The following is a 17,244-nucleotide window of genomic DNA, read 5'->3' as shown; positions in this document are numbered from 1 at the left end:
AACATTAATAAAGTAGATCTGGTGACAAAGCCACCGCGTACTTCACTTAAGCACAAAGCTGTAATAGTATGTGTCTTGCAAGCGTGCACAAGGAGATGTGTGTAAAGGAGAGAGAAGGAGACAGAGGAAACATACAAGACCCTGTCTTCCCTCTCTCAGTTGTTCTCTTCCAAAAATACTCAAAGGTAACCCACTAGGAGTCACACAATTCAGTGAGAGAACAGAAATGTGTATAAGTGGGAATAATCACTTTTTCTGAACAAGAGACATTTTCTTAGTGACCTTTATTCCACAACTTTTGACCAATATTTTAATCTTCAGTATTTCAAAACTTGAAGGATATGATGATTAAAAATGACTTCTTTAATGCTTAAAATATTGGAACTGAACATCAGTATCACAGAGTGATTCTTCCTTTCTTCAAAGATTGTAGTGCTAAGTGTTACAGGAAGGAGGGAATATGAAACACAATACTCTGAGTTACTGCCCTACATCTGGCCAATTCAGAACAAAAGAAAAAAATTGGATCTAAATCAATATGATTCTTAGTGTGATCTACAGATCAGTGCTACTAGACAGATTGTTCATGATGGATTAAGTAAAAAAAAAATTAAACATGTTTAGAAACTTTTAGTAGAATTGAAAGAAACTTGAAGTATAATTTAACATATGTTGAATGATAAAGATAACAAACAATGGAGTTTATATTTTCTTTGTCTTTTGTTTTTATTTCCCTTTTCTGATAATTCATTTCTATTCCATTTAATTAAAATACCTGTATACATTGAACAGAAAATTTAAAAATATTCTGATCTTCCACCACTGATAATTTGAGAACACTGTGCTAAAACACAACCAAGTCAGATTTGTTATTGAACTGAAGAGTGTATTTTAAACATACCAAGTGTAAAACACCAGGTTAAAAACAAATAAATGATCACAATTGGTCATTAGTTAAGTAGGTAAAAAGGATCTGAAGTATTCTTAAGATCTATAGTCATAGGAAGTCAATTTTTGCTTAACTTCAAGTGAGAAATTTTGACGAAAATGTGGGAAGGGGCAAATCTTACTAGCTAGACTAATATTTGAATACATTAATAAAGATACAAGAGTATCTTCTCAGTCTCTTACAAAAGGAATTACTGTATATTCATCTATCCATCCATTGATTGAAAATTGAACACCTCCTGTATGCCCAGGGCCATTGTCTGGGTATTAGGATGCACTTTAGTGATAATACAAAGGATTGCATGTATATTTTCCTAAGTTATAAATTTCATCAAATATACTTGGAGATGATTAAATTGAAGCCCTCTTAATTCCTTAATGTAAACTTTGAAGAACTCTGGCCAACTAAGCTCATCTGCAGACTATTCTTAGCTGATTGGACTTTAACTCTATTTTCCTGGCCCCATTACCTGTCACCTGTCATTATCTGACTTTTGGGATAAACCCAGAAAACAACAAACGGCCGGGAGGGCAGGAGGCGTCAGTGGGAATCAGAGCAGTGTGTGAAGGCTCACCCTGCACACAGATGTAGATCAGCCCCCACCACAAGAGTAACTGACTTTGGGTAAGGAGGCAGAGATGTGGTGGTGAGCAAGAGACTCCTGCAGGCATGGTGGCCTACGTCAACGAGTATGATTTTAAGCATAAGGGTAGCAAAGTACATATACCACGGCTATTGATCAGACAGTATCATATTGCTAAATGAGCCAGTCTGAGTCTCTGTCTGGCTGGGGGGAAACAAAATTGCAGGGAAATTCCTTCTTGAAGTCTGTTTGGTAAAGTGTAACCTCTGGCATTCCACTGTGTGGTCTTTTGGGAGATCTAGACTTCAACATGTCGTTAAAACCACACACACACACACACACACACACACACATACACAAACACAGTCTTTCCTTTTCGTTTTGACTTCTTTTTCTTTTCTCTTGATTTATCATTAACAGGCCTGTTGCTATCACAAAAGTGAGTTTCCATCAAAGATGTCATTCTGATGCCAAGTTGTACAATGGTCTGTTGTACTGATGGATGTCCAGATAGCCTTGAATGGGAGGTCTAATCATTCACTCTCCATCAGCAATTAGCCTGGATGCATAAACAAGAACATATGTTGAGACTGATGTATTGATTGGAACTGCTAGGTACTTTGTTAGCAAGGTTTGCAGAGTTTGACTTTTTCTCCACATGGTATATGGGAGAAGTTGGGGGAGGTCAAGAGAAAATAAGCACAAGTCAAAGAAAGACTTGAAAAATAAACAGCAACATCTGGCAAATGACTTCCTCCCATGTACATAGGAAAGACTTTTCAGGCAGTGAGGGAGAAATGTTTCTCTTGGCACTGTATTAGCTTAGTGTCCATCAGATCTGGGAATGAGCTTTGCTTAGGTTTATAATATTTCCTTGGTGAGGGTGAAGGTTCTGTGGCCTTGTGATCATGACAGCAATCATTCTTTTGGTCTTTCTTAAGAATCATTAGCACACATAATGGGGGGTGGGAGGGGTTAGGGTTAGGGTTAGGGTTAGGGTTAGGGAGGGGGCAAGAATGGAGGAAGGAAGGACTGTACAGAGGGAAAAGAGGGGTGGGAGGGGTGGGGGGGAAGAGAAAAAATAACAAAATGAATCAAACAACATTACCCTATGTAAATTTATGATTACACAAATGGTACGCCTTTACTCCATGTACAAACAGAGAAACAACATGTATCCCATTTGTTTACAATAAAAAAAGAGAATCATTAGCTTTACTTGAATGTGTTTCAAGAAGATGTTTAACAAGACCTTATAACTTTTCATTATGTAAAGCTTTATGTCTTTTTGATGAACTATATTATTTACATTGGAGAAGTCTAATACTGCATTTTTTTGTTCAATTAACAAAAAGATCATAAAATTCTACCAATTCAGTAACTCACTCCAGACATAACCAGTGTGGCAGAAGCCTTCTGTAATTCCTTGATACGTGGTTATTCACATTAAATGACTAATAATATTAGTCAGCAATAACATAATAACTAGTTTTAAAGCACACTTTCAAGACTTTTCTTACCAAAATAAATATATTTTTATTGTTTCCACAGACCAAAAGAAGAAAAATGTGTATTAAATATTAAGAAAATAAAATAGGACAGAAATTTACAAAATAGAAGACTTTGGAGTCTTTTGTCCAGGTTACATGAGTAAAAATTTTTCAGTTTTGTGAAACTCTGAAGCTAAATGTTTAAAAAACATATTTTGTCCTGTGCTATTCACTACTTTAAAGTTAATATAAAGATAGAAAAACTTGCAAATCCTATTGTGGGAGTTCCATAATTTATCGCTTCTCAGAGCAGGAGGAAGTGAGAGATGTTGTCTTTGTCGTGGGGAAGACAATGGGCCAATAGCATAGTCCTCCAGAGGGGAAAGTGGGATAGAATGTCACTTAATTTCCCATCTCATTTCTCTTCCCTTCCTCCATTTCTCAATCATTGCCTTTTATGAAAACCAGATGGAAGCCAAGTGATTTACACATGGAATAATTCTATTTTATGTTATGAGAAATGTGGAAGCCCTAGCTTCAGGATTTTTACATAGATGTTTTTTTAGGTGTAGGCTGTTTGTCCAGGGACACCATCTGTTTCTCTGAAGCCGGGGACTTCTTGACAAACAACTCTCGGAAGGACTCACAGACTTCAGGTGGGGATTTGGGTCCATGCCCTCCAAGGGGAAGAGAAAAATTCTGGGATTTCCAAAGGCGGGAGTTATCTGAGTAGCAGTTATCCAAACTGCAGACTTACAGAATCGAAACCATCTGTGGACCTTTGCCCAGCACCCTTGATGAGGGAGAAACAACTCTCATAGACATATACAGCTAAATTAGTCACCCCGCCTCATGTAATTCTAGAAAAAACTGCATAAAAATATAATTTACCTTGTCAAATGGAACACAATGGAATTTGGAAAGAGAGACTATCTCTACTGGGCCGCACTGGACATTTGACACAAGGACTAATTTTTGAGTTTGTGACTGGTGATGGTAGAGGGTATAGAGGAGCAGCCTATAAAGAGACCATGGTGGTCAACAGTCTTTTATTTAATTTTAATTTTTTTTTTTGGTACTGGGAATAGAAGCCAGTGAGTTACACATGCTAAGAAAGTGCTCTACCCCTGAACTATACCTCCAGCCTCCAACTATTTTTAAAAATGATGCAAGGTCCTATGTTCCTGACTCTGTCTCTCTCTCCAGAGCTCTATACCCACACAATCAACTGGCCACTTCACATCCCTCCTTAGGTAGGCCACAGTGCCTTCTATTTGTTATGCCACTTTAGAATAGACAGCAGCTCAAGGGAATTTATCATAGAGATCTAGGGCTCTCCAGTTTACCCAAAGCAGAGGAATGCAATCTACAGTCACCAAGGTTTGGTTGGTGGTCTAGGACTTTATATCTTACCTCTGCTTCCTATTTGTGTCTGTAGATTTTACTTACTGGCTTTGCGGTGAATATGGTTGACATTTTTTTTTTTTAAGGGTTTCTCCATTGCTCACAAATTTGTATATCATGAGACTACATGAAAAGATTGAGTTAGTTCTCTCTTTGTCCTTATTCTTCCTAACAAGGCAAAGAAAGAGACAAACTAATCTGTATTATTATCTCAATTGAGCAAAGTAATTAGTAAAGAATATGTAGACAGTAGGATAAATGTGTAACAAAAAAGAGGTAAGAGAAAATTCATTTTTTTTCCTCCAAAAGATCAGTGTGTTCTCTGGAAGTGGTTTAATTCTTGCCTGATGAACACAGTTCAGGAGGTTAGAGCTGCCTAACTGCAGAGGAATGGGAAAGACCAAGCTGGAGATGGTCACACACTCAGGTCAGGTTAGATTCCTATTTCTAGAAGATCTGGATTCTGCATCATTTACTGAGCTGCACATGCAAAGGAGGAAGGCAGACGCCAAGGCAGCAGAGAGGTTGTGGAAAAGGAGGATTTAGTTTCAGGAACATTTACTGGGGTCAAAATGTAGGATATAAATTGTAGTAAAAGTAAATTTATCAGTTTTAAAGACTGATGTATCCCAGAGACTTGCATATAATCCCTGAACTCATGCTGGGGGAAAAGGACTGGGGATCTAGGAAGAGGAGAGGGGTGAGTGAGTAGTGCCTGTAAATTAGCAGCAAAAGCTTCTGACTTTGCAAAAGCACACCACTGGTGAGTTGAGAAGAGTTTGTGAGGTCATTGTGTTTATTTGCTTTGTTATTTGTTATTTTTCTTCCATGGTCTTTGCTATAGTTTGGATCTTAATTGTCCCTCAAGGGCCATGTGTTAAAAGTCGGTCTAGTCCCCAGGTTGGCACTAATGGGGGGTGATGGAGCCTTTATGGGCTGGGGCCTAGTGGAAAGTCTTAGTTCTCTGGGGACATGGCCTGGAGGGGGATGTGAGACTCTGGTTTCTTCCTCTTTCTTTCTTTGCTTCCCAGCACCATGAAGTGAGCACCTTTCTATATCAAGCACTCTCATGCAGTTACCATGTGCTGCCTTGCCACAGGCCCAAAATCAATGGAGCCAAGTGAGTATGGACTTAAACCTCTGAAATCATGAGCCAAAAGAAACCTTTCCTCTTTATAATTGATTAGTTCAGTTATTTTGTTACAGTAATGGAAAACTGACTCATACTTCCTTCTTCAAGGGCTTGGGTCAGAAGAACTCCAGAAACTAATATCATATGTACAAAAACTGTAACATAATATCTCTATTTACATTAGTCATGGTCAAGATACAGAGAAATTACTTCTCTAGTCAATTTACACATAACCTAGCAAGGATACTCACCGTAACTTGAAGATTATCTTTTCAATGACTTATGACCCAGAGACAGTTACTTCTACAGAAAAAAAAAAAATTGTATGATCAGAAAAATTGAAAATCAGCTGTAAACTGTGGAAAGGAAAAGCCTTATTTCATTGGGGGAATTCCCAAGTTTCTCTCTTTCTTTAAAAATAAAAGTTCAGTCAAAGACACCTATTTAGGATCACTATTTCTCCTGTCCCTTTTCACTTCCTATAGTTTCATTTCTGAAGGACATAGTATTAGATATCTGTGTGGAAATGGAGTGCTATATGTTTACTTTTTTTTTAACCTCTTTAACAGACATTTTAACAGACATTTTCCTCAGTAAGCTCTTTTTCTGGCCTCCATATTATTTGTGAATGATAAATACCAGATGATAAATACCAGACTATCTGCCCTTCCTCTATCCTTGAAGGCTCCCAGTTAGGTCCCATAACTTTCATGAAGACTTTTTCAACTTTTCTATTACCCAGTGGTAGAATATTCTCTACCTGAATTCTTTTTGCTTTTGTAGCCATCAGATACAACTTAATACTTGAGATTTATTTCCATGTTTTATGTAAGCCATTCTTCCTCCTGATAGAGGCAGGAAGACTCCAGATTCTATGTTCTTCTATGTCTTCTGGTACAGAATATTTACTTCTCTCTTTTCTCAGAAAAATGATCCATCTCAGTTTAGCTCTTTGATGGAATTTCAAGACCTGGTTCCTTATGCTTGGGTCCCTTCCCAAATACTGTATAGAATCTCACATTGCACTTCTATTGCCAGTCTCATAGACTACTGTTCCACATTTCCATCATCTTTATTACCTACTCACTGATTCCTACCTTCCTGACCACTCTTTCTACTTGCTTGGATGCACAGCCTCTTTGAGCCTATACTAGGTTGTCCTCACAAGGCAAGTTTCAATCCTCCTGGATCTGGAGCTTCTCGTTATGCATATTTTTTAATGATGTCCTATATTACAGATATTTGCCTTGTCTCTGCTATAATGTTTAATTTAATATTTGTGGTCATTATGTGAGGACAGCAGTTGTCCTCATTATGCAGATAATAAGACGGAAACCTTAATAAAGTCCATTGTACCTAATAGGTACACATAGGTAGTCAAGTAAAGGTTTAAACCTATGTCTTCTTTTTCCCATATCCCAGAGAAAGACAACATCTCATCTCATCAGTGAGCAATGCTGCCTGGAATGCGGATGGTCCTTATAGTTGATGGGTTCTTGAGAGTTGCTTTGACAATGATATTTTAGCATTTTAAAGTTACTAAAAAATATATATATATATATTTATATATATATATATATAATTATAGTTACCATTTGTACATTTGTGGGAAATCACAATGTGTATGCTGAATGTATTGAAATAAGAATGTCAGGTCTCATTATTTAACTTCTTTCCTTTTGGTTATTTAAAAGGATATCAACCATCTATATTTTCAAATTATTCCTAGGAGAATACTAGTTATGGAAGGTATTAAGTAAAAAGGGTACTATACGACTTAGAGAACTCACATTTTGGGGACTCATTAATTTTCTAAGGAATTGTTGTTTCTTATTAAAGAAACATTCAAAAGTACCTCCTTATTGCTATTTTTCACTGAATCTTATCCTAGATATCCAAAACCCAGTTCCCTATCAACCACAGTTTTCATAATGTATCATTTTAACTTCAAAAGTTGAATATGTAAGTAGTAAAAGTAAATGAGAGAATATTCAAATATTGTATGTTGGTCTCTCTATAGTATCATTGTAGCTTTACATGAATTTAGGAAATTTGCTTTAGTTGTTAGACCTTTGACTAATCAATGTATATGGGCAAAACATACAAATGAAAGTTTAAATTATAAGGTAATAAAGGGATCATACTAAATTTGGGTTTGTCAAGAGGAGAAATTATAGATTTGATAAGGCCTATAGAAGATTATCATATAACAGGAATGGAAAGGGATTATAATAAAATGCCCAAATAATATTAATTTTTATTTAAATACATATCTAAAGTTAAAACAGAATAAATATAGACAACAATGTAAGTTCCCTGTCTTTTTCAGCTCTAAAAATGTTAATAAAACTGACATTTGTGTCTCAATGGTTTGTGGAAAGGAGATGAAGAAAGAGAGTCAGAGGACTGAAGACCAGTAGAACAGAGTAAAAGTATGCTTTAAGGAAAAAAAGGATTGCTAGTAGGAAATATTTGTAAAGGAGAGAGTATTATCTATCAAGAAGCCTATATGGAGATGTAGGCAAAGGAAAATTCTGTTTATCTTTGATTGGAAAGACCCAAGAGTGCTTAAAAGTCAATGGTAAGACTCCATTTGATGGGAAAAGTTGAATACTAAAGAGAGAAAAGAAGTAATCAACAGTTCCTGAGGTTCCCCAGGTGGTGGATGAGCATGACTTTCAATGCATAATGGAGGGATTGGTTTTATGCGATGCCAAAGTCACTTGTGTCACTGTTACAGAAAGGGACAGTGAAGACAGTTGCAGGGAGATTTGTATATTGGAAATGCTTAGATATGGAATTGGTGAGAATATCATGGAATATGGTAGACCACAGAATATATATTTGATAAGGGAAGAAGTGATGGAAGATTTAAAAAAGGCTGATGAATTGAATCAAAGTAGCAAGATCAATAAAGTTGTGGAAGAATGACTATATCAAATTAGAAGAAAAAGTGATTATGACCTGTGTTAGTTTTCTCTTGCTGTGACAAAATACCTGAGAGAAGTCAACTGAAGGGAATGAAGATTTATTTTGTTTTTCAGTTTCAGAGGTTCCAATCCATTGTCATTTGACTCCGTTGTTTAAGTCCTACCTCCTAAATTTTCATCATCTTCCAATAGTTCATGAAATTATGAATCCAACAATGGGTTAATCTATTGATGAGTTTGGAGTCCTCACAATTCAATGAACTTACAAAGGCCCCACCTCTGAACAATGTAGACTTTAGGACCAAACAATCAGTGCATGGGTTTTGGAGAGACATTTCAGATCCAATCCACAACAGACCAGAGAGTGGGATGCTTCACCTGGTGGTTTCGGGATTGGATCCATTCCAAATGGTGACAGGGTTCAAGATGTGATCTAGGCAATATGTGCTAATGTGAAGCACTGGAAGAAGTTACAGGAAACAAATTGGTTATGAGATAGAGAAGCCATTTTTTTAAATGAATTATCAATACAGTTTTTGAAGTCCTTCCAAGAAATAACAATAACTTGGAGAGAAGAGTGGGCAAAGGATGACAGATGAAAGATGGTGAATGAAAGGTTTGAAGTCCAGAGGAACAAGGAGTAGGAGGAAGTCTTGGAGTCAAGTGGTACTACCCGAGAGCAGTGTGTTTTACTAGAAAGGATGAGGAGAATACAACTTTACTTCTTTATGCCAATGTCCTCAGGGTGTAAAATAAAAATCAGTTATTACTGCAGAAATTTGCAGAGAAAGCTAATTTTTTTTAGAGGAGAGCTAGTTTTCTTGTATGGTAAGAAAAGGAGGGGAACATTTAGAGAAGACTGAGATAGGTACCATTATCACTTCTTGTTAAATCTGTAGCCTCGTTGGGGCACTCAGAAAGACTCTAGAAACCAAAATTATATTGATGGCAGCTGAAACAAAGTATCTCCATCAACATCAGATTGGCAAGTTCATCATATTCTTTTGGCAAATTGAGTGTATTGTTTCCAGTTCAGCTTTCATTAGATTTCTTCCTAAGGCGATCTAGAAAGAAAGCAAGGAGTAGAAAGAGTTCTTATTTTTCATTTAAAAAAAAACAAAACTTTTTTCTTCCTTTTTCAAGACATTCATTCATCTAGAAAGGAGGTATTGCCAAAGACAGGGGATTCAAATGGGGATTGAAACTCAGTCAAGTAAAAGAGACTGTTCTTTAGTTCCTAAAATAGTAGCTAGAAATTTCTTACTTTGGCTTTATACCCAAAGATAGAGGACTTGAAGGAGTTTCCAAGATCATATAACATTATTGAATAATCTGGTCTTGGATCTCTGCCAGAAAATATGTCCATAGATTAAAAAGGTGTATGTCTAAGTTGTTTTTAAATAATAAAGTTGTTTTTGTCAATATTTTCTTATTTAAGTCACATTTCTGAAATGAAACTGAAAAGAGTAAGTAGAGCAGAAAATAAAGATTGAGTAAGTACCTCAAGTACCCTGTACATCCTATTCAGTCACTTTCTGCCTCCAGCTGTATCTCAGACATCTCTGTAGGTTGTCTTCATATAAGGCAACTTCAGCTTTAAGAAAAGCTTAATGCAATAAAAAAGCAGTAAAGGAAATAAGGTATACATTTTTAACCACCAATGATATGCAAAGAGTGCACAACTGTATTGACATTCCTATTTAAATTAATTTTTTTAACTGAAAGGATAACTTGCTGACTTATGTTTCTGACTTATGTTTCTACCCTCTACTTGACAAAGTCTAACAGCCTCCTAACTCAGTTTTTAAAGTTTCATATGATTTTTATTCTGTAACCATCTTGCAATTTTGTTAAAAAATCAGCCTGTGAATTTGACCACATCACGTGACTCCATTTCAAATGACACAACATTGAACAGTAATAATTTTCTTAGGATTTCTGTGGAAAAGTATGATTTGGAAACTCTTGGACCTTCACATAGAAATATTATCAATTAATCAAAAATATTTGTGAAGCATGCATCAGGTCATCAGCAAATACAACATATTATTTCATGAGTTAACATTTAAAGACTATCTTGGTCTCAGTATCTGGGTTGCTGACCATGTTTTAACCTATTTCTTTGAAGTACATAGCTCAAACTGGTATATCACCTTTAATTTATAATAACATTTTAAAACTGAAGAAATTATTCATATTCACGTACCTACAATACACTAAGGGGTAAAGCTGTCAATGAATCTGATTTTGTAGAAAAGTAATATGAACTAAATATCAAGAGGTAGAGAAGAACCATAGGAATTTTGGTGAATGCTGAATAATGAAGAAAAAGTTAACTTAAAAAATAATTTAAAAACATTTCTTTCAGTTCTTTTAAATATAAGTACATAGCTTCCTATGTTCACTTCTTGGTTCAAATTCTTCATTAAAGTTGCAGGATTCATCCAACACTTCAGTTACAGTTGACTGCAAAACCTCAATGCTTATTTCAGAGTTCCCGAAATATTGTTCCCTCTAAAAAAGTTTACTGGCAGAGTATGAACACAAAAGGACAGTCTTCAGAAGTTAAAGATAGTTAAAAAAAAAAAAAAAAAAAAAAAAAAAAAGAGAAAGAGAGAGAGAAATAAACATAAATGCAGCTAAAAATGTTTGTGTCATTGTTTGGTCATATATATTGCATATATTCTTTAACTCTCATTAAGTATTCTCTGAAGCTTTCTGCTCTGGTCAGAAGAATCTTAATTCCTTGCTTTTTACAAGAGTAAAATTATTCTTGGAAACGTTCCTGAAGACTATTTTTTAAAAGAACTGTTCATATTTCTTTCCTTTTGCATTTACTTAAGGTAGGGAGGGGTGGATGGGGAGACCTAGAGATCAAGTGTTGGATGAATCCTGCTTCACCTTGTTATAGATAAGGTGTAGGAGACACAGTCTCCACAGCATTTCCTGCTACCAATGACCTGGAGGCATTTCTCTGTCTAGTTATCATCCGGTAACAGCTTCTTTCTTGCCAGGTCATTAAGATCCCTACCAGCCTCTGTGACAAGTTCTGCCTCTCAGGAACTCAAGATTAATACTTTAGGGAGAGTTGGGGAATTCCTTGTTATCAAATTGATCTATGAGCTTTTTTCTTTATCCTCTGGTGTCAGGACAGCAGGTTGCTGTAGCATGAGTCAAGCTAACATAAACACGCATGGATACATTTTAAATTCAGTCTAGTGTGTCTCTCCCTTTCTATTTACATAAATGGTTAATTACATCTGTAGGAGATTAGTTTCTGTTAAAGAAAAATAAAATTCAGCTCAATTCTAGATGAGGACTGATGCTGTAGTTTGGAGTAATCTTTCAATTTGATTTGGATAGAGCTGGTGTTACCCTAAGGTGATTTTCCTATTAGATCTCTAGAAACCTTCTTAATTGACTGGAGTTGTCTTTAAATCAAGTATTTGCCTTTTTTTTTTTTTTTAAATACCGTATTGCTGTTAGTGAAGAGGACCCTGAATGGGTAAATGTGATCTTTGACAAAGTCACTTCACTTTTCTGGGCTTTGGCTAGTCTACCTGTATGATAAAAGTTTGGATTGGATGATTGCTGCTCTGTCTCTTAAACCTGTGTACCAGCCATGACATGTTAAATAAATACGTGTGACTTCTGAGATGTATTTGTTGGCAAAAGTCAGATGGTTTGCCAACAGGGTCTCAAGATCTTCTGACTTCTACTTCACACCTATCCTGGTATTTACGATGAAGGAAGGAGCAGGGTGGATCTCAAGGGGATGATTGTTACATGTTAGGTGATAATTATAATTTCAATTGTAATGACGTCTATGATAATCATGCAATAAGCACCTATTTGCTCGTGGCATTATCCTGCTTAAAACAGACTGAGAAGTAGAGGTTAGGATATGGGTAACTTGGCCAGAGTCTTGGTGGCTTCTGTGCTAAACTGTGAAAAGTTGTAGTTCTGTGAAGGAAGTAGGAGGCGCATTACATAATCCAAAATGCAAAAAGGTGTTGGAGCGGGCCTGGAGAAGAGGGAGGTTTTTAAAACCTAAAACATCTAAACACAACAGACCGATTCTGTGCATTGTGAAAAAAAAATATGTTGGTAATGATCTAAGAAATAGCACCAATTATGAACTGTCACAGGTAATCACGGTTAGTTTGCGGCTGCTCCCACCAATGAGTCAAGAGGGATATTCAAATAGAAGGTAATTACTCCCACAGCATTTTCAGATCCCTTGTATTCTATTAATTAAGTTGGAGGAAGCAAAATGGGACCCAATAGACCTATAAAAAAGGTGTAGCTATTCTACACCAATAAAAATAGACAGGATCCTAGTGTGGGAAGGGTGGAGGTCAATTAGTCACCTTTTGGAGATGGATTAAGTTCTTTAGACCCCTAGGTGCCATGCAGAACCTAGGTTTTTACACTAATTAACACCCTTGGATCCAAGTATTAATGCAGGCCAAAAGGGGAATGGTTTGCTCCCAGGCATCAAGAGCATAAAGCCCATTATTATTGCTTATGATAAAATGTACTTACCCTCCATCTTTGATCCAAGCTCAAAGACGTCTTTTATTCCCCCTTCCAAACACTCCCATTATCCCTAGCATCATCACTCGGATTAAAGGGGCTGAAACATTGTATTATTATCTCCGTTTATTGAAAGAAAAGGACTAGCCCAGGGAGGCAGGGACTTGGTCAGGCCACGGAGAATCCTAAATGCAAAAAACAAAGAAAAGTCGTTTCAACATTTGCTACAATTCTAATCAGGAAAATCCTGCTCATAGTCAACATGTGTTGATATGAGTCGCTGTTTAAACAAAAGCATTTCAAATATTTTAGAAATAAAGGTGGTTGATGTATATACCTTGCTCTGGGCATCAATGTTTGCATTAAATGAAAGGAGTTTTTCTGCCATTGATGTGCTCCTATAAAAGACAGCCCAGTGGGGAGGATTGGCGCCATTTTTGTTCTGAATGTTTGGATCAGCACCATTTTCTAAAAGAATCGTCACACATTCCTCTTGCTTGTGTTCTATAGCCTGTTGGTTTTGTACCAAGAAATAGATTGTAAATTTCAGGGATAAAGGAAAGCATTCAAAAAAAAAAAAAAAAAAGGCACAAGAAATCAGGACTCCTAACTTTCCTTCTTAGATTAAAAGTAACTAACTGAGGAAGAGAACGGAGGTCAGAAACTGAGTCCTGACTCCAGGAATCACCAAAAGACTTTTTTTTTTTTTTCCCTCCTGCTCATCCGCTTCTTACTGGAAGGACTTTGATTTTTAAAAATATTTCAATGTTTATTATTTCAATAAATATTAAATTATTTTAGTTAAGATAATGATAGACAAATTTCTAAATTTAAAACTTGGGCATATTACTACAGCTGCAGAATTGAGTACAAATGCAGAAACCAGTACAGGGATCAGTGAAGACAGAGATTAAGGGATTCATGATGAATGGCATTTACAATTTGTGATGCTGGAGCAAAACAGAAAAGCTGTGTGTAAAAATAATTTAGAGGGGCTGGTGTTGTGACTCAGTGGTAGAGCACTTGCCTAGCATTGTGAGGCACTGGGTTCGATTCTCAGCACCACATATAAATAAATGAATTAAATAAAGGTCCATCAACATTTAAAAAAATAATTTAGAGAAAATAAAGTAGGCAATGGTAAGAATTTTCAACAAATTCACAGTGAGTTTGATTAAAAGTGTCCTCTCAGAGATCAAAAAGGAAGTTTGCCTGAGGTCAACATTTAATGCTCAATAAATCTTAAATTTTTAACAGAAAAGTTTAACAAAACTTGTAATTTTGGCCACCTAGAAAATAACTTGGATTCATGTACACACACACACACACATACACACACAGCATCCATTTTTAAATGGAGAGATGGTAAAAGAAAGTATTTTGGTTACTAAAACTTTAGTAGAAAATTATGAGTAAAGAAAAAAAGTATAATAAAAAAAAAATGTAAGATCTTGGTTTAGTCAACTCTTTGGCTATTAGGACTTGCATTTGACAGAAGAGTCCAGGGGAGCATCCCCATTCCCCACGATGATTGAAGAAGCTCACTCCTCCACTGACCACCAGCACCTTTCTTTTTAAAAACCTTGCAAGTTCACCCTCCCATGACATTTTAAGCTTAGAGCAAAAATGACCAAAATAGAAAAAATTCCATTTGTGAGACACAGTTTAAGAAAAACCAATCCTCTGAGTGTTTAATAAGACCAGGATCCATGTCGGCAATGGCAGTCACTGAGTTACTGTGGAAAGCATGGGACACAGACGTGTGTGTGCAGGAACCTGGCCTCTTGTTAAATAGGCAAATCCTCTCACCCATGCCATTTAGTGCCTTACTCTCAGCAAGTTCTTTACATTTTCCTGTCCAGTTTCCAAGCAAAGTATTCATACCTTAAATTATGGGGTTTGTCTGAGAGCTGATGTGTAGTTTAAAAATGGAAGATTTGTATCTTCCCTGACAAATTGGTCCCTAGCAGAACCCCAGGGGAGGTAGAAGTCACTGAAACAAGTTTAGGTTTCCTGAACTTATAAAGGTATGTGCAAGTTCGGGGAACTGGAGATTGCTCATCATAGCTGGGGTAAGCAGGTATGATAGAAGAACCCTTTTTTGGACAGAAAAAGATTTTTTTCCTCTCTTCTATGCATGTTATTACTATAGCTCACAACTGGCTTATCATTTAATTCTCTGATATTATCAAATAGTTTGAGAATATAGGCTTTGAAGTTCTTAAAACCTTGTGTCACTTCAGACATTTAATCTTACTACATCTGAGTTCCCTTTGATGACATGGGGTAATAATCATATGTACACATAGCAACAAATGAGACTATGCCTTTGAAGCACTTCACATAGTGCGTGACATATAACAAGAGGACAATGAATGTTGGATATTATTTTTAACCACTGGCACTCTGGACTTGTAAGAAAATACAGTTTAAAGGCATATTGACTGATGATTGAAAGTGGCCACAGATTTCAATGTTTTACCCAATTCCTTTGCCAAGGAATAAGAAGAGTTGTAGCAAATCCATGAAATCCCTATTTCTCAGGGTTATGTCCAGCTATTATAAAATCTAAGCTTTCTGTACAGATCTTTCCTCTGGTATAAAACAATATAATCACTCCTCAGATGGTTACTTGAGCTACTTCAATCTCAAGTCTTTGAGTTGCCTCACCTAATCAGAAAATCTTTTCAACTTCTTAGTAGATTTTTGGAAATAAGTCGCAGAAGCCTGCTTGGTCATCGCTATCTTATGATTCATGCTTTTATTCTACATGATTAGAAGAAGAAGACACAAGAAATCAGGACTCCTAACTTTCCTTCTTAGCCTAAAACTAACTTATTTGGGAGAGATTTCACTGCAATCATCTTGTGCTTTGCCTAGGATCTTCTAAAGATGATTCTCAAAAATTCAGATGTCCAGGTTGCACTTCAAACAATTCAACATTTCTTGCAGGTGCAGCCAGGCTTTGCTAAAAGCGAAGCTTCCTGGCCGTTTCCAAATGCAGCCAAGGTTGAGGCCCGCTTTAGGCTAGTGTGGGTCCTAGACTTTAGCAAGCTTCCAAAAAGTGTGGGAAACTTCATGATCCTGGGCCCACCCTCAGAGATTCTGTAGTTGGAAGGTCTAAGTTAAGTCCTGGAGATTTTCATTTTCAACAAGCATATCCCCAATGACTCTCCCTTCCCCCAGTGATTCTGGCTGAGCTTAGGACCATACATTGGGGAACATTGGTGTCCATTGGTAATCTATTTAGTGATCCCATTTTTAAATTTACAAGATTCTAAACCAGTGTAAAAACCTCCAGCAAGATATGCAGTCTTCAGTCCCTTCCAAGTGGCCATATAAGGAACTTTGGTTTGCTTTCAGATGTGTGGTCAAGTTTAAACGAACACACCACAGTTCTGGGATTGGCTTCTTGTGAGCACTGTGAAGCTGCCTTACTCACCAGACAAGAAATAAGAAGCTTCTGCAGACTACTGGGGAGGCTCTAGAAAGCTCTCCAGATGCCAAGTCTGCTTGCAAAGCTGGGTTTGCCTCTGGGGTTCAGCCCATTGTTTAATTTTATTAAACTTAAAAATAATGATCTTTTGGGTTTCCAGTCATCTCCTGGGATTTCTTTAACGTTACCCATGGTCCCATTGAATGAAAGCCTTTCTAATCGAGTCTCATGTGATGCTGTTACATTTAATATTGGACTTCCTGTTTGCTTTGTAATAAAATACTCTAAGATCTTGCACATGTTTAATTTTTCTCAAGTCCCTTTTCAGCATCTTGGGCTTGACATTCCTTGGAGACACACCATGCAGTTCCCCTCTTGTGAAATCTGAGCTGCAAGCACACTCCATGGTTAACCCCCACAGCCAGACTCCAGTATGAATTGTTCTTGGGAAAGGCCAGCAGGGTATGATTTAAAATTTTTTTCTTTTATTGAGTTTCAAGCCAAGTATACAAAGAAGTTTTTATTAAAAAAATGCATACAGAAACCCCCAAATGAAAAAAAAAAAACAAAAAATATTATTAAAACCTTTAGATTTTTTATGGCAAAATGGTAATAATGTTCACTAAACAGCACCAAATACACGCACAGTAATGTAAATCAACTTTTTTTTTTGGGGGGGGGAGTTAAGGTATTTGCTAGTTAACATGGTAATGTGATGATATCATTGACTCTTTGGACACAGACAACCCTATAATTTATGGCCTCTTGGGACTGAGATTTTGTA

The sequence above is a fragment of the Sciurus carolinensis genome, chromosome 10, assembly GCF_902686445.1.
Source record: "Sciurus carolinensis chromosome 10, mSciCar1.2, whole genome shotgun sequence".
Lineage (NCBI taxonomy): Eukaryota > Metazoa > Chordata > Mammalia > Rodentia > Sciuridae > Sciurus > Sciurus carolinensis.
The sequence above is the reverse complement of the archived record's forward strand: the minus strand, read 5'-3'. Positions refer to the sequence as shown.